Source organism: Oncorhynchus masou, chromosome 24 (assembly GCF_036934945.1).
Source record: "Oncorhynchus masou masou isolate Uvic2021 chromosome 24, UVic_Omas_1.1, whole genome shotgun sequence".
Classification (NCBI taxonomy): domain Eukaryota; kingdom Metazoa; phylum Chordata; class Actinopteri; order Salmoniformes; family Salmonidae; genus Oncorhynchus; species Oncorhynchus masou.
The window spans coordinates 94,840,296-94,863,944 of record NC_088235.1 but is presented as its reverse complement, the minus strand read 5'-3'; the positions used below and the strand labels follow the sequence as shown (position 1 = coordinate 94,863,944).

Below are 23,649 nucleotides of genomic sequence, written 5' to 3'. Positions count from 1 at the left end.
CAATAAGTGCATCAAAGAAGTCGTCCCCACAGTAATTGTACGTACATACCGCAACCAGAAGCCATGGATTACAGGCAACATTCACACTGAGCTAAAGGGTAGAGCTACCGCTTTCAAGGAGCGGGACTCTAACCCAGAAGTTTATAAGAAATCCCACTATGCCCTCTGACAAACCATCAAACAGGCAAAGTGTCAATACAGTACTAATATTGAATCGTACTACTCTGGTTCCGATGATCGTTGAATGTGGCAGGGCTTGCAAACTATTTATTACAGACTACAAAGGGAAGCACAGCCGAGAGCTGCCCAGTGACACAAGCCTACCAGATGAGCTAAATAACTTCTATGCTCGCTTTGAGGCAAGTAACACCGAAACATGCATGAGAGCACCAGCTGTTCCGGACGACTGTGTGATCACGCTCTCCGCAGCCAATGTGAGTAAGACCTTCAAACAGGTCAACATTTACAAGGCCGCAGGGCCAGACGGATTACCAGGACATGTACTCCGAGCATGCGCTGACCAACTGGCAAGTGTCTTCACTGACATTTTATTTATTTTATTATTTTTTATTATTATTATTTTTTGCCCTTTTTCTCCCCAATTTTGTGGTATCCAATTGGTAGTTACAGTCTTGTCTCATCGCTGCAACTCCCATATGGATTCGGGAGAGGCGAAGGTCGAGAGCCTTGCGTCCTCTGAAACCGAACCAAGCCGCTCTGCTTCATGACACAATGCCCACTTAACTCAGAAGCCAGCTGCACCAATGTGTCAGAGGAAACACTGTACACCTGCTGACCGTATCAGTGTGCACCTAGCCCGGGCCCGCCACAGGATTCACTAGTGCGCCACGGGACAAGGACATCCATGGGGCGGTGCCAATTGTGCGGGCTGTGACAAAGCCTGGACTCGAACCCAGAATCTCTAGTGGCACAGCCAGCTCTGCGATGCAGTGCCTTAGACCACTGCGGCACTCGGGAGGCCCTTTCACTGACATTTTCATCCTCTCCCTGTCTGAGTCTGCAATACTACCAACAGGCTTCAAGCAGACCACCATAGCCCGGCCTGTGCCCAAGAAAACTAAGGTAACCTGCCTAAATTATGACCGACCCGGAGCACTCCCATCTGTAGCCATGAAATGCTTTGAAAGGCTGGTCATGGCTCACATCAACACCATTAAGCCAGAAAGACCCACTCCAATTTGCAAACCGAACCAACAGACCCATAGATGATGCGATCTCTATTGCAATGCACACTGCACTTTTACACCTGGACAAAGGGAACACCTATGTGAGAATGCTATTCATTGACTACAGCTCAGCGTTCAACACCATAGTGCCCTCAAAGCTCATCACTAAGCTAAGGACCCTGGGACTAAACACCTCCCTCTGCAACTTGTTCCTGGACTTCCTGACGGGCTGCCCCCCAGGTGGTAAGGGTAGGTAACAACACATCCACCACGCTGATCCTCAACACGGGGGCCCCTCAGGATTGCGTGCTCAGCCCCCTCCTGTACTCCCTCTTCACTCATGACTGCACGGCCAGGCACGACTCCAACACCATCATTAAATTTGCTGATGACACAACAGTGGTAGGCCTAATCACCGACAACGATGAGACAGCCTATAGGGAGGAGGTCAGAGACCTGACCGTGTGGTGCATGGACAACAACCTCTCCCTCAATGTGATCAAGACAAAGGAGATGACTACAGGAAAAGGAGGACCGAGCACGCCCCCAACCTCATTGACGGGACTGTAGTGGAGCAGGTTGAGAGTTCCTTGGTGTCCACATCACCAACAAACTGACATGGTCCAAGCACACCATTACAGTCATGAAGAGAGCATGACAAAATCTATTCCCCCTCAGGAGACTGAAAAGATTTGGCATGTGTCTTCAGATCCTCAAAAGGTTCTACAGCTGCACCATCGAGAGCATCCTGACGGGTTGCATCACTGCCTGGTATGGCAACTGCTCGGCCTCCGACCGCAAGGCACTACAGAGGGTAGTGCGTACAGCCCAGTATATCACCGGGCCAAGCTTCCTGCCATCCAGGACCTGTATCTATGCATAGTCACTTTAATAACTCTACCTACATGTACATATTATCTCAATTACCTAGGCGCCGGTGCCCCAGCACATTGACATTGACTCTGTACTGGTACCCCTTGTACATAGCCCCGCTATTGTTATTTACTGCTGCTCTTGAATTATTTGTTATTCTTATCTTTTACTTTTTCAATTATTATTTGGGGGTATTTTCTTAAAACTGCATTGTTGGTTAAGGGCTTGTAAGTAAGCATTTTACTGTAAGGTCTACCTACCCCTGCTGTTTTCGGCACATGTGACAAATAAAATTTGATTTGATTTATATTGTATTATATGATATTTTGTAGGTTATTTTTAATGACGTGAAAAGTATCATACACAATTATCAAATGGGTGTATATTTAAGCAATCAGGCACGAGGGGGTGTAGTATGTGGCCAATACAGCCCGTAGCCCTTATATTGGCCATATATCACAAACCCCCGAGGTGCCTTATTGCTATTATAAACTGGTTACCAACGTAATTAGAGCAGAAAAAATACATGTTTTGTCATACACATGGAAAACTGTCTCATATACCACAGCTGTCAGCCAATCAGCATTCAGGGCTTATGATCTCTGATAGTGTAATTTGTTTTGTGCTGACAAGAAATAATAGACATGAACTTGATACATTGTTCAAAAGTCTGTTGACAAAAACCTAGCTATAGCTAGGTTTATAGAGTTTATAAAGAGGTCAAATAGTTGATCAAGGAACTTGAAGGTTTGTTATTTAAACTACTGTAGCTAAGTGTAAGGTAATAAAATAAACAGTAGAGAGCAGCAGTAGTGTACTATTTTTCGGTAGTTGGGTTTTTCAGGGTCGACTGACGTGACGCATGCTCTGTACGGTGGATGTAAACATTGGAGCTGCCCTTTTGTTGGCACGAGCTGGCTGTAGATTTGTGTACACGTATTCGGCTCGATGGGTTGTTTGGACGTGGAGCTGTTGCCTGGTGGAATCAGCTAGCTAACTAGCAGACTCGGCCTAAAAATAAATCCGAAACCAGGCTATTGAACTTGTTTAAATTGCGCAAGTCTGTGCTATTGTACTTTGGCCAATGGAAAGTTAATGTTTATCTCTCAGGATTGAAAACGCGACTAGGCACGGTAAGCGCGGTTCAGACTTTTTTTTTATGACCAAGGGGCTGTTGCTTTGGCTAACTAACTACAGTAGCTAGCTAGCTAACGTTTTAAAGTGTTTGGATATAGCCTGGAGCTAATAATGTGTTTGGTATGTTGGTAATAAGGGCACTGTATTTCAGGTAGACTTTTTATGTCGCTAAATAGGTAGTTGTTTGGGTATTACAACAAGCTAAGTTAGCAATCTAACTAACGTTAGCAACTTCCATAAGCTGTTAGCTCATCGAATATATGCACAACGGTTAGCTATGAATTCATAAATCATTGCTAGTTTAACTTCATGCAAAATGTTTACTGAATCCTGTAGCAATCCAATGAACTTTAACAGACAATTAGTTAGGTGGACAGCTAACAAACTCACGCCTCATTTATAATGACTGTAGAAACAACCCCCGTTGAACACATTTCAGTTACTGTACACGTTAGTTATGTTTTACTGTCATAGTAAAGTTAACGTTAGGCACACAATGGTGGAACTGAAATGTTTTATTTGCTAATAGTTTTACACTTCCGAGACAGCATATCTAGTTGAAGGTAATCTGTTTCTAGTCCACCACAGTCAATTTCCATGTGAGGTCTTTTAAATTATTCAAATGATGGTTTCCTGGATGACAAACTCCTGTAATTTAAGTAATTGGCTGAGAGAGAGAACTGCAACTGTTACCTCCACTGTACAGCCATCCAATTATTTGTGTACAGTGATAAATAAGTCAGTGTCAGTTGTGCCAGCCAAGGACATTGAATTTCCATTCGCCTTTTCTTAGCTTGTTTACTTTTCATGGAATGTAAGCACACCAAAGAATTTTCATCATAGGTGCAAGATGAAATCCTTGCTGAAATGTTTCTATAACCCCCACTGTTTCCATCTGAGCATTGGAAGTAAACATAGCTGCACTCTCACTATGCAGGAACTCTCACTATGGAACCCTCCTCAACCCTACCCTAACCCTAATGGCACCATATTTGCTAAATGTTGCACTACTTTGACCAGAAACCTATGGTCTAAAGTAGTGTAATATTTAGAGAATAGGGTGCTATTTGGGACGCAGTGGGTGCTGAAGATCCCCTTTCCTCATGATCCACTTAACTGCTGATCCAGGCATGCAGTCATCTGTTGCTATGCTGGGTATTAGCTAGTAATGCTGTATCTAGCAGACCCATGTTTCTTCCTCCTTTTTCACTGATTGACTAAAGACAAAAATCTCCCTCCCTATTATACCACTTTGTAGCTTAGACCTAGCTTAGTTGATAACACTAGGAAACTACCCCTCACAGGCACACCTGTTTTTAGACATTAAGGTTAAGCGCTTTGTAATACAATCACATGCTGGTCTGTCCTGCTGTCTCACAGTCCAGTCCAGACATTCATGCCATGTGACTGCAGTGATTTCTTGGCTTGTTTGTTGGCTATGAGGAGTAGTGGGGAGAAGCGATTTAACACCGGGATCCCCTCTTCACATTTCCCGAAAAAATGAAATGACAAGACCCAGGAAATGAGTTTACATTTTCCACCAATGTAGCACTAATGTAATTCCACAAAATACACAACATGCGCAGCAGCAGATTGGCAAAAAATAAAACGGCACATCTAAACAGGTTGTTACATGGAAGCCTTTAGCCTAGAGAATTTGCTTCACACTAAGCACACGCATAATTGACAATGCCGGACCGCACACAAGACCCGGATGCAGTTTAGAGTTCTAATCAGAACTGAAAATCCCAATCCCACCTTAGTTATAGTTAGCTGAAGGATGAACATATTGGAATAAAGTAGGCTAATGCAATTGAAAGCGTGTCAAATTCTTGTTTGTACTGAAACTCACAAAGTCATATCCAACCATATCCAAAAGCAATAGTCGTATGTGGTCACCTAGATTACAATTTCAGCACCATTTTGATTGGGACTGCGCCATCACACTGCTTTGAGTCTTGTCGGGGACATGTCTAGATCAATCAATGTCAGATTTTTGTTTTCACTGAATCTCCGTTTGGATATTTAGGCTGGGGATATCAAATCAAACATTTTGTCACATATGCAGAAGTTTTTTATTTAACCTTTTTATTTAACCAGGTAGGCCAGCTGAGAACAAGTTCTCATTTACAACTGCGACCTGGCCAAGATAAAACAAAGCAGTGCGACCAAAAACAACAAGAGTTTCACATGGGATAAACAAACGTACAGTCAATAACACAATAGAAAAATCTGTATACAGTGTGTGCAAATGAAGCAAGGAGGTAAGGCAATAAATAGGCCAATCGTGGCAAAGTAATTACAATTTCGCAATTTACATTGGAGTGATTTATATGTGCAGGTAGAAATACTGGTGTGCAAAAGTGCAGAAAAACAAATATGGGGATGAGGTAGACAGTTGGTTGGATGGGCTATTTACAGATAGGCTGTGTACAGCTGCAGCGATCGATAAGCTGCCCTGACAGCTGACGCTTAAAGTTAGTGAGGGAAATATGAGTCTCCAGCTTCAGTGATTTTTGCAATTCGTTCCAGTCATTGGCAGAAGAGAACTGGAAGGAAAGGGGGCCAAAAGGAAGTGTTGGCTTTGGGGGTGACCAGTGAAATACACTGTACCTGCTGGAGCGTGTGCTACTGGTGGTTGTTGCTGTGGTGACCAGTGAGCTGAGATAAGGTGGAGCTTCACCTAGCAAGGACTTAGATGACCTGGAGCCAGTGAATTTGGTGACGAAAATGTAGCGAGGACCAGCCAGCAAGAGCATAGAGGTCGCAGTGGTGGGTAGTATATGGATGGGGCTTTGGTGACAAAATGGATGGCACTGTAATAGACTGCATCCAATTTGTTGAGTAGAGTGTTGGAGTTTATTTCGTAAATGACATCGCCGAAGTCGAGGATCGGTAGGATGGTCAGTTTTACGAGGGTATGTTTTAGAGGTCGACCGATTAATCGGAATGGCCGATTTTCGTGTTTTCATAGCAGTCGGAAATCGGTATTTTTGGACACCGATTTTTGCCTTTATTTAATCTTTATTTAACTAGGCAAGTCAGTTAAGAACACATTATTATTTTCAATGATGGCCTAGGAACACTGGGTTAACTGCCTCGTTCAGGGGCAGAACGACAGATTTTCACCTTGTCAGCTCGGGGGACACAAACTTGCAACCTTACAGTTAACTAGTCCAACGCTCTAACCACCTGCCTCTCATTGCACTCCACGAGGAGACTGCCTGTTACGCGAATGCAGTAAGCCACAGTAAGTTGCTAGCTAGCATTAAACGTCTCTTATAAAAAACAATCAATCATAATTACTACTTACCTACACTTGGTTGATGATATTACTAGTTTATCTAGCGTGTCCTGTGTTGTATATAATCGATGCAGTGCTTAAGATGGGCACTTTGATTTTTGCGGTATTTCATGAGTCTCTCGGGAGAAATATGAATTATTCCTGGTATTGAAACATGTTAGATTTTATGGAAAATATTTATCCCTCATGGGGAGTGTGACTTGAGATTTGAATCACACCACTGAGACTGAGCTTGTGGAGGACTGGCTTGTCTGTACTCACCACCATGACACTTTGGTCTTTGTTCTATGACAGAGAGCTCCCCTCTTCATTCTTGTCTAACCATAAACCATATAGAGTAAACTACATTAATCAAAAGTGTGATTTAGCAGATAACTGAAAAAATAAGAGGCTTCACAAATCACATTTACAGCTAATTCAGTTCCTTTGTGGTGTTCATTTTCTCAACATCATAGTGTGTGGATGTGTTGTCATAAAATCAGTTGTCAGCCTTTAGACATCAACATGGGAATACTGTTATAGGCCACGTGTAAATTGTCTTGCCTAGGGTTTTCAATTGAATACCAGCTTAATGTGTAACGGTTATTGCATTGTACATTGAGGATAGAACCTTGGAGGCCATCTGAAAATGCTGAATGTAAACTGCACTAAAGCACCCCCTTTTGGAAGCATCCCCTTTCCCATAGAACACTTTTGGAAGCATCCCCTTTTCCATAGAACCCTTTTGGAAGCATCCCCTTTCCCATAGAACCCTTTTGGAAGCATCCCCTTTCCCATAGAACCCTTTTGGAAGCGTCCCCTTTCCCATAGAACCCTTTTGGAAGCGTCCCCTTTCCCATAGAACCCTTTTGTCCCCTTTCCCATAGAAAGCGTCCCCTTTCCCATAGAACCCTTTTGGTCCCCTTTCCCATAGAACCCTTTTGGAAGCGTCCCCTTTCCCATAGAACCCTTTTGTCCCCTTTCCCATAGAAGCGTCCCCTTTCCCATAGAACCCTTTTGGAAGCGTCCCCTTTCCCATAGAACCCTTTTGGAAGCGTCCCCTTTCCCATAGAACCCTTTTTCCCTTTAGAAGAACCCTTTTGGAAGCGTCCCCTTTCCCATAGAACCCTTTTGGTCCCCTTTCCCATAGAACCCGTCCCCTTTCCCATAGAACCCTTTTGGAAGCGTCCCCTTTCCCATAGAACCCTTTCCCATAGAACCTTTTGGAAGCGTCCCTTTTTTGGAAGCGTCCCCTTTCCCATAGAACCCTTTTGGAAGCGTCCCCTTTCCCATAGAACCCTTTTGGAAGCGTCCCCTTTCCCATAGAACCCTTTTGGAAGCGTCCCCTTTCCCATAGAACCCTTTTTGGAAGCGTCCCCGCGTCCCCTTTCCCATAGAACCCTTTTGGAAGCGTCCCCTTTCCCATAGAACCCTTTTGGAAGCGTCCCCTTTCCCATAGAACCCTTTTGGATGCGTCCCCTTTCCCATAGAACCCTTTTGGAAGCACCCTGGAATGTACAGTGGCAAGAAAAAGTATGTGAACCCTTTGGAATTAACTGGATTTCTGCATAAATTTGTCATCAAATTTGATCTGAACTTTGTCTAAGTCACAACCATTGATAAACAGTGTGCTTATTAAAGTAATAAAACACAAATTATTGTATTTTTCTCGTCTATATTGAATACATAGTTTAAGCTTTCACAGTATATTTTGGAAAAGGTATGTGAACCCCGAGGCTAATGACTTCTCCAAAACCTAATTGAAGTCAGGAGTCAGCTAACCTGGAGTCCAATCAATGAGATGAGATTGAGATGTTGGTTAGGACTACCCTGCCCTATAAAAAAAACACTCACAAAATGTGAGTTTGCTATTCACAAGAAGCATTGCCTGATGTGAACCATGCCTTGAACAAAAGAGATCTCAAAAGACCTAAGATTAAGAATGGTTGACTTGCATAAAGCTTGGAAATGGTTACAGAAGTATCTCTAAAAGCCTTGATGTTCATTAGTCCATGGTAAGACAAATTGTCTATAAATGGAGAAAGTTCAGCGCTGTTGCTACTCTCTCTTGGAGTGGCGGTCTCGTAAAGATGACTGCAAAAGCACAGTGCAGAATGCACACTGAGGTTAAGGAGCATCCTAGAGTGTCAGCTAAAGACTTCCAGAAATCCCTGGAACATGCTAACATTTCTGTTGATGAGTCTACAATACGTAAAAAACTAAACAAGAAGGGTGTTCATGGGAGGACACCACAGAAGAAGCTACTGTTTCTGAGGTTCGCAGAAGAGCACCTGGATGTTCCACAGCGCTACTGGCAAAATATTCTGTGGACAGATTAAACTGCAGTTGAGTTGTTTGGAAGGAACACACAACACTGTGGAGAAAAAAGGCAGAGCACACCAACATCAAAACCGTGCTGGAGCATCATGGTGTGTGCGAGCATCATGGTTTAGGGCCTGGACAGCTTGCTATCATCAACAGAAAAGTTTATTAAGACATTTTACAGTGGAATGTAGGGCTATCTGTTCGCCAATTGAAGCTCAACTGAAGTTAGGTGATGTAACAGGACAGCAACAAAAAAACACAGAAATAAATCAACAACAGAATGGCTTCAACAGAAGAAAATACGTATTTTTGAGTGGCCCCGTCAGAGTCCTGACCTCAACCCAATTGAGATGCGGTGGCATGACCTCGAGCGGTTCATACCATACATCCCAATAATATTGCCGAACTGATATAGTTTTGTATAGAGGACTGGTAAAAAATTCCCCCTGACTGTTGTGCAGGTCTGATCCTCAACTACAGAAAATGTTAGAGGTTATTGCTGCAAAAAGGAGGGTCAACCAGTTATTAAATCCAAGGGTTCACATACGTTTCCCACCCTGTGCTGCGAATGTTTACACGGTGGTCAGTAAAGACATGAAAACGTATGATTGTGTCATTAGTTTAAGCAGACTGTTTGTCTTGTGGCTTAGATGAAGATCAGATCAAATTGTATGACAAATTTATGCAGAAATTGGGGTAATTCCAAAGGGTTTCTTGCCACTGTATGTTCTCTGAAGGTGGCCCACATTTTAAAATTGTTTTCTAATCTCCCTACAGTGCCACACTGTGATTTGAGTTCTTATTGTGTGGAGTGGAGAAAGTATGTTTGTGTGCAAGTGCATTACAAATAATATTCGGTTCTCTTTTCTTTTCTCATCCAGAAGTGACAGCAATGGATTAAAGCAAAACATTGATTTTCCTCATGCTTATTCACTGAAAAAGTTATGATAATTCACAGCATGTCAGGGCTCTAAATGGACTTTTTATTTGTTTTCAAGGATCACGTGTGCGCCTAAGTAGGAGCACAGAAAGAAATTGAGAAGCATAATGAAAAATATTTGCGGGAACAAGCCGCTTTCTTTGTAGTAATGGTGCAAGCGTGACGGTCACAAAATCGGCACTCTGTATTCTCCATGGCACTCGGGCTGCAGTACAGTGATCATTGCCACAATTATCATCTAGGTGATTTTTGATTTCTGGGTGCACTGGTGCTCCTAAATAAGAATTCCAGGTCGCACAGCAGAATATTTAGGTGCATATGGGAGTAAAATGGTTGCGCGGTAGAGCCCTGCATTTAATTAGTTAGGAAAATAGGCTTAATTGAAAGCTGGATTTGTTTTACGTTGTAGAAAACATAACGGAAATTCTGCTTTTCAAGGCTTGTCCTAGTTAGGTTAATAGTGCCATGTTGGTCTATTCAGCAGCGTGGCACTGGGTACATTGCTCTTGTCTGCTGTAGGCTTAGTCCCCAAGCACAGTTAAGGAGATGCCTTTCTCAGTCTCTTTGTGAGTTTTAGTTCCCTGATCTCAATGGCAATGTTGGTTTGCTGAGGAGCCCTTTATTCAGACTTCAGAATCAGGCCCTGCTGTGTCTTTCATTAGCCATGCTGAATGCTTCTCTGGCTGGGTTGCAAATGGCACCCTATTCCCTATGTAGTCCACTATATAAGGAATAGGGTGCCATTTGGGATGCTGCTTCTGAGTCGGGCCCCATTCACCCCTCTGTTCCTTGGCATAACAAAGGAGGAAATGATCACTGACTGCACCCACTGAGGATTTATGTAGGGGAGACTCAAGACTGCATAGGCCAAGCTGCTGAGAGGAATGTCAGTAGGGGAAGCCTACCACCTATGCACTAGCAACCCTTTCAACTATTTCATTGCATAGGCCTTGGCCTACTCTTGGTATCATTTTCAGTTAAGAGCCGACAGCACAGAGGTGGTGTCCGCCAGAATGAGTTGTCCATCCGAGCCGCATCCAGCCACACTGTACCCTACTACAACAACATGTGGATCTGAAGCATTAAACCCTGGAACAGGCTGTCTCTCTCTTCCTTCACTTTCAATTTTAATCCCAAATAGTCATATTTTCTCCTGCCAGTTAGTTCTGCCTGGTATGACACATTGGGGATGTGCTGAAGGAGCCTATCTCACGCCCTTACATCCTACTCTTTGCTCCCAGTAGGAGGCCACCTCCCAAATGGCACCCTATTTCCTACATAGTGCACTGTATAGGGTGCCATTCGGGATGCAGGGTGTGATATAGTAGGGCCTGACTTTTTTCTGAGACCCCAATAGATGCCTGGGTAACACATGCCTGGATAACATGAAAGGAAACAAACTAAATCAGACACCACAAATGTTCTATCTAAACTCAGATATATATATATATATATCTATCTATCTCAGCAAAAAAAAGTAAACAGCGTTTATTTTCAGCAAACTTAAAGTGTACATATTTGTGTGAACATGACAAGATTCAACAACTGAGACATAAACTGATCAAGTTCCACAGACATGTGACTAACAGAAATTGAATAATGTGTCTCTGAACAAAGTGGGGGGGGGGGTGTCAAAAGTAACCGTATCTGGTGTGGCCACCAGCTGCATTAAGTACTGCAGTGCATCTCCTCCTCATGGACTGCACCAGATTTGCCAGTTCTTGCTGTGGGATGTTACCCTACTCTTCCACCAAGGCACCTGCAAGTTCCCGGATATTTCTTGGGAGAATGGCCCGAGCCCTCACCCTCCGATCCAACAGGTCCCAGGCATGCTCAATGGGATTGAGATCCGGGCTCTTCGCTAGGCCATGGCAGAACACTGACATTCCTGTCTTGCAGGAAATCGCGCACAGAACGAGCAGTACGGCTGGTGCCATTGTCATGTTGGAGGGTCATGTCAGGATGAGCCTGCAGGAAGGTTACCACATGAGTGAGGAGGATGTCTTCCCTGTAACGCACAGCATTTAGATTGAGCTCGTTGTCATTGCAGGCAGTCTAATGATGCTGTGACACACCGTCCCAGACCATGACGAAAGCTCCACCTCCAAATCGATCTCGCTCCAGAGTACAGGCCTCGGTGTAACGCTCATTCCTTCGACGATAAACGTGAATCCGACCCTCACCCCTGGTGAGACAACCGTGACTCCTCAGTGAGCACTTTTTGCCAGTCGTGGCTGGTCCAGCGACGGTGGGTTTGTGCCCATAGATGATGTTGTTTTCAGTGAGGACCTGCCTTACAACAGGCCTATAAGTCCTCAGTCCAGCCTATTGCGGACAGTCTGAGCACTGATAGGGATTGTGCATTCTTGGTGTAACTCGGGCAGTTGTTGCCATTCTGTACCTTTCCCACAGGTGTGATGTTCGGATGTACCGATCCTGTGCAGGTGTTGTTACACATGGTCTGCCACTGCGAGGACCATTATCTGTCCGTCCTGTCTCCCTGTAGTGCTGTCTTAGGCGTCTCACAGTACAGACATTGCAATGTTTTGCCCTGGCCACATCTGCATTCCTCATGCCTCCTTGCAGCATGCCTAAGGCACGTTCACACAGATTTTTTTTTCTCCCACCTTTATTTAACCAGGTAGGCTAGTTGAGAACTAGTTCTCATTTACAACTGCGACCTGGCCGAGATAAAGCATAGCAGTGTGAACAGACAACAGAGTTACACATGGAGTAAACAATTAACTAGATGAGCAAGGACCCTGGGCATCTTTCTTTTGGTGTTTTTCAGAGTCGGTAGAAAGGCTTCTTTAGTATCCTAAGTTTTCATAACTGTCGCCATAATTGCCTACCGTCTGTAAGCTGTTAGTGTCTTAATGACCGTTCCACAAGTGCATGTTCATTAATTGTTTATGGTTCATTGAACAAGCATGGGGAGCAGTGTTTAAACCCTTCACAATGAAGATCTGTGAACTTATTTGCATTTTTACTAGAGGTCGACCGATAATGATTTTTCAATGCCGATACTGATTATTGGAGGACCAAATAAAGCCGATACCAATTTAATCGACCAATTAAAGATAACGATAATAAATAAATAAATTATATATTATTTAAACTTTTACTTAAACTCTCCTTCCAGACTCACATTAAGCATATCCAATCCAAAGTTAAATCTAGAATCGGCTTCCTATTTTGCAACAAAGCCTCCTTCAGTCATGCTGCCAAACATACGAGAGGTCGACCGATTATGATTTTTCAACGCTGATACCGATTCTTGGAGGACCACAAAAGCCGATACCGATTAATCTTCCTATTTTTAAATATTTTTTTTTTTTATATATATATTTTTTTGTAATAATGACAATTACAACACTTCTGAATTAACACTTATTTTAACTTAATATAAAACATGAATAAAATCAATTTAGCCTCAAATAAATAATGAAATGTTCAATTTGGTTTAAATAAATCAAAAACAGTGTTTGAGAAGAAAGTAAAAGTGCAATATGTGCCATGTAAGAAAGCTAACGTTTAAGTTCCTTACTCAGAACATGAGAACATATGAAAGCTGGTCTTCAATATTCCCAGGTAAGAAGTTTTAGGTTGTAGTTATTATAGGAATTATAGGACTATTTCTCTCTATACCATTTGACTATTGAATGTTCTTATAGGCACTTTAGTATTGCCAGTGTAACAGTATAGCTTCCGCCCCTCTCCTCGCTCCTACCTGGGCTCGAACCAGGAACACATCGACAACAGCCACCCTCGAAGCAGCGTTACCCATGCAGAGCAAGGGGAACAACCACTAAGTCTCAGAGCGATTGACATTTGAAACGCTATTACCGCGCACCCCGCTAACTAGCCAGTCATTTCACATCAATTACACGAGCCTAATCTCGGGAGTTGATAGGCTTGAAGTCATAAAGAGCTGCTGGCAAACGCACGAAAGTGCTGTTTGAATGAATGCTTACGATCCTGCTGGTGCCTACCATTGCTCAGACTGCTCTATCAAATCATAGACTTGGTCATAACATGATAACACACAGAAATACAAGCCTTAGTTTCCGGATTCGACCATATTAATGACCTATCTCGAAAACAAGACGTTTATTCTTTCAGTGAAATACGGAACCGTTCCGTATTTTTATCTAACGGGTGGCATCCATAAGTCTAAATATTCCTGTTCCATTGCACAACCTTCAATGTTATGTCATAATTACGTAGAATTCTGGCAAATGAGGCGGCCCAAACGGTTGCATATACACTGACTCTGCGTGCAATGAACGCAAGAGAAGTGACACAATTTCACCTGGTTAGCAAGTCCAATACAGCAAATGAAAAACTTCTGTTAATCTACCCATGGTGTCCGATTTCAAAAATGCTTTACAGCGAAAGCACAACATATGATTGTTAGATCACCGCCATGTCAAAAAAACACAGCCATTTTTCCAGCATGAGTCACAAAAAGCAGAAATATAGATAAAATTGATCACTAACCTTTCATGATCTTCATCAGATGACACTCATAGGACATCATCTTACACAATGCATGTATGTTTTGTTCGATAATTTGCATATTCATATCCAAAATCTCTGTTTACATTGGCGCTTCACGTGCAGTAATGTTTTGATTGCACAACATCCGGTGATTTTTGCAGAAATACTCATAATAAACATCGGTAAAAGATACATCTGTTATTCACAGAATTAAAGAGACTTCTCCTTAATGCCACCGCTGTGTCAGATTTCAAAAAAACTTAACGGAAAAATCATAAATCTGAGAACGGAGCTCAGAGCCCAATCCAACCAGAGAAATATTTGCCATTTTGGGGTCAACAGAAGTTAGAAATAACACTAAATATTCACTTACCTTTGATAATCATCAGAAGGCACTCCCAGGAATCCCAGTTCGACACTAAATGACTGATTTGTTCTATAAAGTCCATAATTTATGTCCAAATAGCCACTTGTTGTTCAGCCCAGTAATCATTCTTCATGAGGCGCAAGCACTTCATCCAGACAAAAACTCAAAGTTCCGTTACAGTCCTTTTAGAAACATGTCAAACGATGTATGGAATCAATCTTTAGGATGTTTTTAACATAAAACATCAATAAGCTTCCAACCGGAGAATTCCTATGTCTGAAGAAAAGCACTGGAACAAGAGTTAACTCTGTCGGGAGCACGCGTCACGAGCCTGAGACACTCTGCCAGACCACTGACTCAAACAGGTCTCATGAGCCCCTCCTTTATAGTAGAATCCTCAAACCAGTTTCTAAAGATCGTTGACATCTAGTGGAAACCGTAGGAAGTGCAACTTGACTCCATAGACACTGTGTATTCGGTCAGCCTAGCTTTGAAAAACTACAAACCTTATATCCCACTTCCTGGTTGGGTTTTTCTCATGTTTTCGCCTTCCATATGAATTCTGTTATACTCATAGACATCATTCAAACAGTTTTAGAAACTTCAGAGTGTTTTCTATCCAATAATAATATGCATATATTAGCATCTGGGACAGAGTAGGAGGCTGTTCACTCTGGGCACGCTATTCATGCAAAAATGAAAATGCTGCCCCCTATCCAAAAGAGTTAATATTGCCTGCTAACCTGGATTTTTTTTTTTGCTAAATATGCAGGTTTAAAAATATATAAGTCTGTGTATTGATTTTAAGACAGGTATTGATGTTTATGGTTAGGTACACATTGGAGCAACGATACGCACTGCATTGATTATATGCAACCCAGGACACACTAGATAAACTACTAATATCATCAACCATGTGTAGTTAACTAGTGATTATGGTTGATTATTGTTTTTTATGAGAAGTTTAATGCTAGCTAGGCACTTACCTTGGCTTACGGCATTCGCGTAACAGGCAGTCTCCTCGTGGAGTGCAATGTAATCGTTACGTTTGGAGGAAAAAGGGGGAGGCTTGCAATCCGAAGAACACCATCCCAGCCGTGAAGCACGGGGGTGGCAGTATCATGTTGTGGGGGTGCTTTGCTGCAGGAGGGGCTGGTGCACTTCACAAAATAGATGGCATCCTGAGGTTTGGAAAATTATGTGGATGTATTGAAGCAACATCTCGAAACATCAGTCAGGAAGTTAAAGCTTGGTCGCAAATGGGTCTTCCAAACAGACAATGACCCCAAGCATACTTCCAAAGTTGTGGCAAAATGGCTTAAGGACAGCAAAGTCAAGCTATTGGAGTGGCCATCACAAAGCCCGACCTCAATCCTATAGAAAATTTGTGGGCAGAACTGAAAAAGCGTGTGCAAGCAAGGAGGCCTATTAACCTGACTCCGTTACATCAGCTATGTCAGGAGTAATGGGCCAAAATTCACCCAACGTGTGTGTTTAACATCTGCAGGCTAAAAATAATTCATTATTAAGGTCCTTAACTTAGCCTAGATGCTTGACTCTTACATTTCTTTGGAACTGTTTTTAAGAAGTGAAACAAAGTTGGTGCATCATTGAGACTTAACCGGCTTTTCTGTCATGTGAGCTAAGCAAGCCATGAATTAATTGTGTGACTGAGTGCACTCTACTGTGTCAGTTACCTGCATGTGATTAAAACCTAACAGTGAAATGCGCATACAGTGCATTTGGAAACTTTTCAACCCCCTTCACTTTTCCACATTTTGTTACGTTACAGCCTTATTCACAAATTGATTAAATTGCCCCCCCTCAATCTACACAATACCCCATAATGACAAAGCAATAAAAAATTATGTATATACAAACTCACATGGACATAAGTATTCAGAGCCTTTACTCAGTATTTTTTTGAAGCACCTTTGACAGCATTTACCTACTCGAGTCTTCTTGGGTATGACGCAACAAGCTTGGCATACCTGTATTTGGGGAGTTTATCCCATTCTTCTCTGCAGATCCTCTCAAGCTCTGTGAGGTTGGTTGTGGAGCGTCGCTGCAAAGATATTTTTAGGTCTCTCCAGAGATGTTTGGGCTAGAGGTTGACCGATTAACCGGAATGGCCGATTTCAAGTTTTCATAACAATCCGGAAATTGGTATTTTTGGGCGCCGATTATTTAAAAAAATGTGTGTTTATTTTCAATACCTTTTATTTAATTAGGCAAGTCAGTTAAGAACACATTCTTATTTTCAAGGACAGCCTAGGAACTGTGTGTTAACTGCCTTGTTCAGGGGCAGAACGACAGATTTTCACCTTGTCAGCTCAGGGGTACCAATCTTGCAACCGCACAGTTAACTAGTCCAACGCTCTAAACATTGCACTCCACAAGTAGCCTGCCTGTTACGCGAATGCAGTAGAAGCCAAGGTAAATAGCTAGCTAGCTAGCATTAAACTTATCTTATAAAAAACAATCAATCATAATCACTAGTTATAACTACTAATCCAGTTTAGCAGGCAATATTAACCAGGTGAAATTGTGTCATTTCTCTTGTGTTGATTGCATGCAGAGTCAGGGTATATGCAACAGTTTGGGCTGCCTGGCTCATTGCGAACTAATTTGCCAGAATTTTACGTAATTATGACATACATTGAAGGTTGTGCAATGTAACAAGAATATTTAGACTTAGGGATGCCACCCGTTAGATAAAATACAGAACGGTTCCGTATTTCACTGAAAGAATAAACGTCTCGTTTTCGAGATGATAGTTTCCGGATTCGATCATATTAATGACCAAAGGCTTGTATTTCTGTGTGTTATTATGTTATAATTAAGTCTGATTTGATAGAGCAGTCCGACTGAACAGCAGCAGGGCCGTAATCATTCATTCAGACAGCACTTTTGTGTGTTTTGCCAGCAGCTCTTCGCAAGCACAGCGCTGTTTATGACTTCAGGCCTATCAGCCTAATGGTTTGTGTAACCAATGTGAAATGGCTAGCTAGTTAGCTGGGTGTGCGCTAATACTGTTTCAAACTTCACTCGCTTTTAGATTTGGAGTAGTTATTCCCCTTGCACTGCTATTGTGGAGCAATGGGTAACGATGTGTTCCTGGTTCGAGCCCAGGTACGGGGGAGGGAAGCTATACTGTTACACTGGTAATACTATAGTGCCTATAAGAACATCCAATAGTCAAAGGTATATGAAATGCAAACGGTATAGAGAGAAAGTCCTATAAATACTATATTAACTACAACCTAAAACCTCTTACCTTGGAATATTGAAGTTTCATGTTAAAAAGGAACCACCAACTTTCATATGTTCTCATGTTCTGAACAAGGAACTTAAACGTTAGCTTTTTTACATGGCACATATTTTACATGGCACACATTTTTACATGACACATATTACTTTCTTCTCCAACACTTTGTTTTTGCATTATTTAAACCAAATTGAACATGTTTCATTATTTATTTGAGGCTAAATTGATTTTATTGATGTTTTATATTAAGTTAAAATAAGTGTTAATTCGGTAGTGTTGTAATTGTCATTATTACAAATTTTAAAAAAATCGGCTCATTAATCGGTATCTGCTTTTTCATCGGTATCGGCGTTGAAAAATCATTATCGGTCGACCTCTAGTTTGGGTTCTGGCTGGGTCACTCAAGGACATTCTGAGAATTGTTCCGAAGCCACTCCTGCGTTGTCTTGGCTGTGTGCTTAGGGTGGTTGTCTTGTTGGAAGGTGAACCTTCGCCCCCAGTCTGAGGTCCTGAGCGCTCTGGAGCAGGTTTTCATCAAGGATCTCGCTGTACTTTGCTCCATTCATCTTTTCCTTTTGATCCTGACTAGTCTCCCAGTGTCTGCCACCGAAAAACATCCACCAATGCTGCAGAATTGTTTTGGTACCCTTCAATTGAATTGACCTCCTGTCTCAGAGCTCTACGGACAATTCCTTTGACCTCATGGCTTGTTTTTTGCTCTGACATGCACTGTAAACTGTGGGACCTTTTTATATAGACAGGTGTGTGCCTTTCCAAATCATGCCCAATCAATTGAATTGACCTCAAGTGGACTCCAAGTGGTAGAAAGTCTCATAGCAAAGTGTCTGAGTACTTATGTAATTAAGGTATTTCTGTTTTTACTTTTTTATAAATTTTCAAACATTTATAAACCTGTTTTCACTTTGTCATTATGAGGTGTGGTGTGTAAATTGCTGAGGATTTGTTTTTATTTAATAACGCCATAACATAACGTTTAAAAGGGGATGGGTCTAAATACCTTCCGAAAGCACTATCTGTGGGTAATATGGAAATTATATACTGTACATGTTCCGGAATTCATCCGATGGCATGGAGTTTACCCTGCCAGTCACCGGCTTCATTAATAAGTGCATCGGCGAAGTTGTTCCCACAGTGACCGTGCGTACATATCAAAACCAGAAGCCAGGTAGACAGGCAACATCCACACTGAGCTATAGGCTAGAGTTGCTGCTTTCAAGGAGCAGGACACTAATCCGTACACTTATAAGAAATCCCGCTATGCCCTCCAACGAACTATCAAACATGCAAAGCGTCAATACAGGGCCAAGATCAAATCCTATTACACCTGCTCTGGCGCTTATCGGGATGTGGCACTGCTCACAAACTATCACGGGTTATAAAGGGAAACCCAGCTGCAAGTTGCCCAGTGACACAAGCCTATCAGATGAGCTAAATGCCTTCTATGCTTGCTTCGAGGCAAGCAACATTGAACCATGCATGAGAGCACCAGCTGTTCCGGACAACTGTGTGATCACGCTCTGTAGCCGATGTGAATAAGACCTTTAAACGGGTTAACGTTAGGACTCTGGAGCACTTAAAGACCGTGCTGTTGTTTTAATTAATGAACTGGCCCAGCAGATGAGAAGGAAAGAAATCAAACACCCTCTGAGGCTCACTATGGGATGGCGCTCCAGCTCTATTCTTCCTCACTTAGCTACAGTAACTCAAAATGCATGAGGTTTTGGTGGATGTCTGCTCGGATTCAGCTCTGGTCTGGCATTCTCACAACGCAGCAAATTGCCTCTAAGAATAACTGATGTAGAAGGTCCGGGAAGAAGAGCTGAGGAGTTGTTACTTTTCAGAACACGCCTCAGACTCTCTTTGGTAGCAATATAATCTGCTCCCGTGGGCTTGTGTGTAAATTGAGTAAGTGACTTGAGGTTATCCTTTCAAGAAGGGGTTTCCTTTTGAGGATTTATCTCTAACGATGTTAGTCAGGCCTCATTAGTACCGCAGATCTAAATGACAGGATATGGTTAAAGTGTGAAGTCATGACTCGGCTCCCAGAGATGTAAAGGCATTATGTCAATCAGTGTTGCTCTCCAAGACTGAATATATAAATCACACTTCTGTGAAATCAAACTGTCCACTAAGGAAGCAACACTGATTGATAATAACTTTCACATGCTGTTGTGCAAATGGAATAGACAACAGGTGGAAATTATAGGCAATTAGCAAGACACCCCCAATAAAGGAGTGGTTCTGCAGGTGGTGACTACAGACCACTTCTCAGTTCCTATGCTTCCTGGCTGATGTTTTGGTCACTTTTGAATGCTGGCGGTGCTTTCACTCTATTGGTAGCATGAGACGGAGTCTGCAACCCACACAAGTGGCTCAAGTAGTGCAGCTCATCCAGGATGGCACATCAATGCGAGCTGTGGCAAGAAGGTTTGCTGTGTCTGTCAGCGTAGTGTCCAGAGCATGCAGGCGCTACCAGGAGACGGGCCAGTACATCAGGAGACGTGGAGGAGGCCGTAGGAGGGCAACAACCCGGCAGCAGGACCGCTACCTCCGCCTTTGTGCAAGTAGGAGCACTGCCAGAGCCCTGCAAAATTACCTCCCAGCAGGCCACAAATGTGCATGTGTCTGCTCAAATGGTCAGAAACGGACTCCATGAGGGTGGTATGAGGGCCCAACGTCCACAGGTGGGGGTTGTGCTTACAGCCCAACACCGCGCAGGATGTTTGGCATTTGCCAGAGAACACCAAGATTGGCAAATTCGCCACTGGCACCCTGTGCTCTTCACAGATGAAAGCAGGTTCACACTGAGCACGTGACAGAGTCTGGAGACGCCGTGGAGACTGTTTTGCTGGCTGCAACATCCTCCAGCATGACCGGTTTGGCGGTGGGTCAGTCATGGTGTGGGGTGGCATTTCTTTGGGGGGCCGTACAGCCCTCCATGTGCTCGCCAGAGGTAGACTGACTGCAATTAGGTACCGAGATGAGATCCTCAGACCCCTTGTGAGACCATATGCTGGTGCGATTGGCCCTGGGTTCCTCCTAATGCAAGACCATGCTAGACCTCATGTCGCTGAAGTGTGTCAGCTGTTCCTGCAAGAGGAAGGCATTGATGCTATGGACTGGCCCGCCCGTTCCCCAGACCTGAATCCAATTGAGCACATCTGGGATATCATGTCTCACTCCATCCACCATGTTGCACTACAGACTGTCCAGGAGTTGGCGGATGCTTTAGTCCAGGTCTGGGAGGAGATCCCTCAGGAGACCATCCGCCACCTCATCAGGAGCATGCCCAGGCGTTGTAGGGAGGTCATACAGGCACCTCCACCCTACCTGACACCCTAGACCCACTCCAATTTGCTTACCGCCCAAATAGGTCCACAGACGATGCAATCTCAACCACACTGCACACTGCCCTAACCCATCTGGACAAGAGGAATACCTATGTGAGAATGCTGTTCATCGACTACAGCTCGGCATTCAACACCATAGTACCCTCCAAGCTCGTCATCAAGCTCGAGACCCTGGGTCTCGACCCCGCCCTGTGCAACTGGGTACTGGACTTCCTGACGGGCCGCCCCCAGGTGGTGAGGGTAGGTAACAACATCTCCTCCCCGCTGATCCTCAACACTGGGGCCCCACAAGGGTGCGTTCTGAGCCCTCTCCTGCACTCCCTGTTCACCCACGACTGCGTGGCCACGCACGCCTCCAACTCAATCATCAAGTTTGCGGACGACACAACAGTGGTAGGCTTGATTACCAACAACGACGAGACGGCCTACAGGGAGGAGGTGAGGGCCCTCGGAGTGTGGTGTCAGGAAAATAACCTCACACTCAACGTCAACAAAACTAAGGAGATGATTGTGGACTTCAGGAAACAGCAGAGGGAACACCCCCTATCCACATCGATGGAACAGTAGTGGAGAGAGTAGCAAGTTTTAAGTTCCTCGGCATACACATCACAGACAAACTGAATTGGTCCACTCACACAGACAGCATCGTGAAGAAGGCGCAGCAGCGCCTCTTCAACCTCAGGAGGCTGAAGAAATTCGGCTTGTCACCAAAAGCACTCACAAACTTCTACAGATGCACAATCGAGAGCATCCTGGCGGGCTGTATCACCGCCTGGTACGGCAACTGCTCCGCCCTCAACCGTAAGGCTCTCCAGAGGGTAGTGAGGTCTGCACAACGCATCACCGGGGGCAAACTACCTGCCCTCCAGGACACCTACACCACCCGATGTTACAGGAAGGCCATAAAGATCATCAAGGACATCAACCACCCGAGCCACTGCCTGTTCACCCCGCTATCATCCAGAAGGCAAGGTCAGTACAGGTGCATCAAAGCTGGGACCGAGAGACTGAAAAACAGCTTCTATCTCAAGGCCATCAGACTGTTAAACAGTCACCACTAACATTGAGTGGCTGCTGCCAACTCACTGACACTGACTCAACTCCAGCCACTTTAATAATGGGAATTGATGGGAAATGATGTAAATATATCACTAGCCACTTTAAACAATGCTACCTTATATAATGTTACTTACCCTACATTATTCATCTCATATGCATACGTATATACTGTACTCTATATCATCGACTGCATCCTTATGTAATACATGTATCACTAGCCACTTTAACTATGCCACTTTGTTTACATACTCATCTCATATGTATATACTGTACTCGATACCATCTACTGCATCTTGCCTATGCTGCTCTGTACCATCACTCATTCATATATCCTTATGTACATATTCTTTATCCCCTTACACTGTGTATAAGACAGTAGTTTAGGAATTGTTAGTTAGATTACTTGTTGGTTATTACTGCATTGTCGGAACTAGAAGCACAAGCATTTCGCTACACTCGCATTAACATCTGCTAACCATGTGTATGTGTTTGTGACAAATAAAATTTGATTTGATTTGGAGGCCACACGCACTACTGAGCCTCATTTTCACTTGTTTTAAGGACATTACATCAAAGTTGGATCAGCCTGTAGTGTGGTTTTCCACTGTAATTTTGAGTGTGACTCCAAATCCAGACCTCCATGGGTTGATAAATTTGATTTCCATTGATTAATTTTTGTGTGATTTTGTTGTCAGCACATTCAACTCTGTAAAGAAAAAAGTATTTAATAATAATATTTCATTCAATCAGTTCTAGGATGTGTTATTTTAGTGTTCCCCTCTTTTTAAAGCAGTGTATATATACGCCGCCTAGGTCTAATACAATGATCCTCTATTTCAGTAACTCAACAGTCAAATTTGCGTCACCCTCTAACATTCATCCCACCACAGCACTAGATAGAAATATGTTGCAGGTGGGGACATAGCCGTTTCTCTGGAGAGAAGACGCCTGTCTGTATTTTCATTCCAGCAGAATGGTAACAGCTGCTGCTTTCGAAACGTTTTGCGTCAAGGGACTGGGTAGAGCCATGGGCTTGAGTTTGTCAGCCAAACCAACATGCAGACTAGTTAGTTGTTCTCAACACTAAATGGGTTTTATTATTTTTTTGCAACAGACATTATGATTAGGCCTATAGCTAGTGGAAACTGTACTGTGTAAATGTCATTCTGAGAGAGTGATAAGATTGTATTTTTCCTCAGGACTGATAGTGTTTCCCGCTCGCGTGGACATGGATTATTATTGTGGTGATTATAAGGAAATTGTCGGTCAGGAAATATTCGCTATGATCTAAAAATCAAGTGACTCACTGTTTTTGACAGAACAACAAAAACCTGCTTGA

General features: G+C 43.2%; 1 protein-coding gene across 4 annotated transcripts in view; it reads left to right on the top strand.

Moving 5' to 3' along the window:
• The first annotated feature begins 2,975 nt into the window (after nt 1-2,975).
• Nucleotides 2,976-23,649, top strand: part of LOC135513059 (ecotropic viral integration site 5 protein homolog) — a 61,230-nt gene continuing 40,556 nt past the window's right edge. For all 4 annotated transcript variants that reach the window (XM_064935731.1, XM_064935729.1, XM_064935725.1 and 1 more), the window contains exon 1: nt 2,976-3,193. The gene's annotated coding sequence lies outside the window, so the exon portion shown is untranslated. The remainder of the gene's footprint in view (nt 3,194-23,649) is intronic.